The sequence below is a fragment of the Triticum aestivum genome, chromosome 7D (genome assembly GCF_018294505.1).
Source record: "Triticum aestivum cultivar Chinese Spring chromosome 7D, IWGSC CS RefSeq v2.1, whole genome shotgun sequence".
NCBI lineage: Eukaryota > Viridiplantae > Streptophyta > Magnoliopsida > Poales > Poaceae > Triticum > Triticum aestivum.
In genome coordinates, this window is record NC_057814.1 from 548,226,025 (window position 1) to 548,230,764 (window position 4,740).

The 4,740-nt window shown below is 42.3% G+C and overlaps 1 long non-coding RNA gene across 3 annotated transcripts; it reads right to left on the reverse strand.

Moving 5' to 3' along the window:
* Nucleotides 1-2,448: 2,448 nt before the first annotated feature.
* LOC123168780 (uncharacterized) lies at nucleotides 2,449-4,448 on the reverse strand. 3 transcript variants are annotated; one of them, XR_006484507.1, is made up of 4 exons: nucleotides 4,323-4,448; nucleotides 3,936-4,241; nucleotides 2,891-3,000; nucleotides 2,449-2,716 (listed from the first exon to the last, which is right to left on the reverse strand). It is a non-coding gene; the product is annotated as an uncharacterized lncRNA (long non-coding RNA). The 3 variants fall into 3 exon arrangements; XR_006484508.1 differs by lacking the exon at nucleotides 2,449-2,716 and adding an exon at nucleotides 2,720-2,803; XR_006484506.1 differs by lacking the exon at nucleotides 2,449-2,716 and adding an exon at nucleotides 2,720-2,811.
* Between the last annotated feature and the right edge of the window lie 292 nt (nucleotides 4,449-4,740).

Sequence of the window (4,740 nt, forward strand, 5' to 3'; positions counted from 1 at the left end):
CATCTCTCTTTGAATCCTCCTCTGAGGAGCTATCTGTAACCAGCAAGAAATCTGCATTGACAGGTAGCAGTGACTGCTCAGAAGACCTTGTTTTCACTCCAGATTTTCCCAGGACCGACTCAAATGGCTGATGCACAGGAAGAGTAGATGAATGTATAAACATTGTTGACCAATGGAATACATTATGGAGAAAAATATGGCACAATACAATTCACATATACGATGACTGGCTAAACAGGATGGCATTGCATGATTCACGTATATGATGCCTGGCTAAAGAAGATGGCATTGCATAATTCCCATATACTCCCTCCGTTCCTAAATATTTGTCTTTTTAGAGATTTCAAATCGACTACCACATACGGATGTATATAGACATATTTTAGAGTGTAGATTCACTCATTTTGTTTCGTATGTAGTCACTTGTTGAAATCTCTAAAAAGATAAATATTTAGGAATGGTGGGAGTATGATATAGAAACCAAACAAGTCGCATTCACAAAAAGCAAATCTAAACTAAGCTGATGACATATAATATGTATAATGCAAGCAATGCAAGGCGCCATATGCATGATATGACCAACATCAGCATGCCAGGTTAGAGCAAACGCCTCAAGTGGTAAACAGGTGTGGTCGGCTCCTTCTGAATCTCCATCTGAACAGTTATCTTCCTCTGGAATACAATCTGGAAATGCAGGAGGGGGGGCACTTCGTCCACCATGGAGCGGCGTCTACATGACATTATATTCGCACGCAACGGTCTTCTCTTTTTCTCTACATGTTCAGTACGATTGTGTACAATATCTGACATGCATAATAAAAAAATAGTTAGATTTTGTAAGGCCTAAGGGGTGCATGCAAAAATCAAGACTGATGGTAGCAAATGAGTGGATGGATCCAAAACTAATGATAGCAGGTAGATTATAGCTTCAGTTTAAAAAGATAGACAATGGATCATCTATTGTTTGTTGCCCACCCAACATGAACCACATAGAAGACCCCAGATGAACTAGATAGTAGACAGATACTATTCGTTGCTGGCTCGATATGAGACCCATGGGCAATTCAAAACTCAAGATTGAACGATAAAGTAGCAGGTAATAATAACCGATGTATAACGTAAGCAAACATGAAAGACTGCGACCTCTCTTCCAGAACTGTGTAGTCCTCAGGTTCATCTGCTCAGTCGATGATGGTAATGCAGTTGGCGTGGCTGCCGGCAACGGGGAAGATGATCTGAGGCGGCGAAAGGAAGTCTGCAGGGGGGATCTCTGCTGAAGTGAACGCTTCTGTCGATGGTGCACCTTAGGTGGGGTGGATGACGGCACGGCAGGAGCAGGACATAACACACAGAGTTTTCTTTGACGCCTATCTGAAAATGAAGTAAATCTGTAAGGGCTCCTTAGAATTGGAGGAGTCTATAAACGCAGGGACAAGAAAAACACAGGAATAGGATAGGAATGCACGTGCAAAACAGAGCTTTTGGAAACATAGGATTTCAGTCAACCTGGGTGTTTGGCTCACATGAATTGGAAGAACAGAGGAATGGAGAAACAAAGTGATGCGACGAGTGTACAACCTCTTTGGCATAGCCTTGTGGACCTCAGCATCATTGGGTTGGACGTGGAGGATGGTGATGATGCTGGTGTGACTGTCGGAGGCGGGGAAGAAGATCCGAGGCCTCTGGAAACGGCGCCGAGGGTACTGCTCCGCTGTGATGGATGGTTCCGTCGTTGGAGCAGCTCCGCTAGGGTGTATAGCGACGAGTCTGAAGCATGACAAGACAGACAACGTTAATATGAAGTGGGACCCTAATATCATCACTACTAGATTTTCCATTATAACCGAGGGTCCAATCACCGTCGGATATATAAGTTCACCGTCGGGTACCCTAATAACCGACGGGTCACCGTCGGCTATCTCCCGTCGGTCTTGCTTTGTCGGCCATTACACATATATCCGACGGTACCGTCAGATAATATCTTTTCCAACGGTAATAGGCCGACGGTTAACCATAAGACATAAATTGATCATCAGAAGCTCGACGACACTTATAGCCGATGGTTCCCCGTCGGATATTTATTTTCCTACGGTTATTGCCCCCCGTCAATTTTCTTAATAGTCGACGGTATATTTGACTGTCAAGGTTATTTATAACTGAGAGGAGTGCCAAACCGTCAGTTTATATGATTACTGATGGTGCATAGAACCCTTCGGGGATTCCTTTAGTTGAGAATTTTCTAGCACCATCAATTGTATAAATTCACCAATGTTCTGAAGTTCCTGTGGTCATATTGTGTACCCAAGATGTTTGTTGCACCGTAGGAAATAAGTCACCCTTACAAATTGCTTGTATCGAGGGTTGTTGCATACCAAGAAATTGTGATTCATGACGATAGTATTTCATTGGCCTTTCAAATACATCTCAGAATCACACAACTACACATGATCAAAGAAAATATATTTTATTTAGCATAACAACAAGAAGTATAACATGGCTAATGAGTTGAATCAATATTACATTGGCCATACTGACGCATCTAAGAAGTGTCAAATGAAAAACAAAATAATGACTAAGATATAATGGTCCAAACATTGTGCATAAGCTAAATTGTCCATGAACTTCATAACTTCACTTGGTTGCATGACTCGAAGATCATCAGACTCATCACCATTATCGTCGTCTTGATCGTAGTGCCCATCGCCATATATATAATCTGCCACATTGCCATAGGTACCATTGTCATCATTAGTATCATAGCATTATCACAACTCAATTTATCTCCAATATGACTTACCAATACCTAAGAAACTATAAGACTTGTTATAAGAGAGATGAAAAATGATATAATGCAGCTGACATTTAATTGAGCTAAAAGGAACAAACTTACTTGTTCAGGAATCATCTACACATTGACATAGAAATCACATCTTAGTAAGAATTATTAGTGTTACACCAGTACTTCAATCCTTTTCCAACCATACGTCTTGCAAATGGAAACTGAAAAGTAAAAATGAACAAAAATAAAATGACTATTGTTTTGCACCTTTTATGCACAGGGTTATACAGACTAGTACTTCTAGATCTTTGAATGCAATTCACTGCTATTTGTGATAACTTGCTTTAGTAATCAACTCTACAAGTTAACCAAGAGGAATGGTTTATCAACTTAAAGTAAAGAGTAAGTAAATCTAAAATCCACATCATCGCCTATGTGTTCATAAATAATTATATGGAGAACTAAAATGCCAAGGCGACACATACAACATGATTCAGGAACAAGATAAGATGGCAAATCTACCATCAGTTAAAGAAATCTGGATATGTGCCATTAAATCGACACAACTTTGAGAAAATACCATGGTAAAATCTTATTGTAGATATATAGAATTGAAAAGAACAATCCATTAGGAAATACACCATTCCACGGGTCATATGTGTCAGTTCATTGCCTCAATTGATGCCTTTTCCCCCTGACCTACACACACATTTCTCGACCCAAAGATATACACCAGGGCCAGCAAACATAACACACCCACAAGATACTAGAATGTCTTGGAACAAGTAGTTGTACGAAGCTAAACTAGTACTACTATTCTTATGTAGTAGTTTTGTCAGCATAGTTGTGTGAATCGTACATATTTGACATCCTAGCTAGCAAGGATTTGACATTCAGAATCAATCAGGCTAGATTAACGTGGGTTGAAATCTTAGATTGCAGATAAGTACTACTCCAAAATTACTGGCGAGTAATTGGTACGATGGAACCAAAGAGGTGCTACGTAAGTTCAACTATCAAAATTTGGCCATCTCACCGGTGGATGGGATCTGCTTTGACAATGATTCATAGAAAATCCAGATGAATGGAAACATATGTACTCCAGCATGTCTGAATTAAGAAAAAGCAGATGGATGGGATTTGATTATGGTGATACCTGATACGGTACCTCTTCGATCGGAAGGATCAAACTTCTGGCTGGGTAGGGAGGAGACATTTCCTCGGGCGGCTGTTCAGCTAGAGATGTGGATCTCTCGCCTCCTTTACCCTGCATGCGAATGAGAACCGATCAGCGCAGAACATCAGCCCACGGCGCCGGCCGCCCATTAGCACGCCCCGCCGCTCGGCCATCAGCCTTGCGCCCCCTGCCCCCCGCTCGCCCATCAGCCCGTGCTGCCGCCGCTCCCACAACAGCATGCGTGGCCAGTCGCCGTTTTCCGCCACCATCAGTCGCCGTACTTTTCTGCATGAATACAAAAAAATAAGAGATCAAGGCGAGGGGAGAAAGGAAGTCCCAGGGAGACAGAGGAAAGGAGGCACTGACCTAGCACCGTAACTTGCCGAGTGCTGTCGGTCGCTGCCACAACGGGTGAGAGACGGGATCTGGGTGGAGAACTGCTCTAGGCTCCAATCGAGAGGTGAGTGGGAATGAGGCTAATCTGGAGCTGGGCGGTGGCAAGGTTCACGACGGCCCAGTGGGTGGTTAGAGGAAGTTGAGATCGTGGCTTCGTGCCGCGTGGGCTATTTCGATTTTTTTCCTTCGCGCGTGTTTTTTTTCCAATTGGTTTTCTTTTTTTCGAGAATCATCTCGCGTGTCGGTTGAAACTTTCATCCCGCACATGTTGACCACACTTAAATATGTACTGTATCCCTAAAAACACTTACGAATTTATACACTTTAAAATATGCGTTGCATAATTTTAAACTCAATAATGTGTGGATGGGACTGACAAAGTGCACTC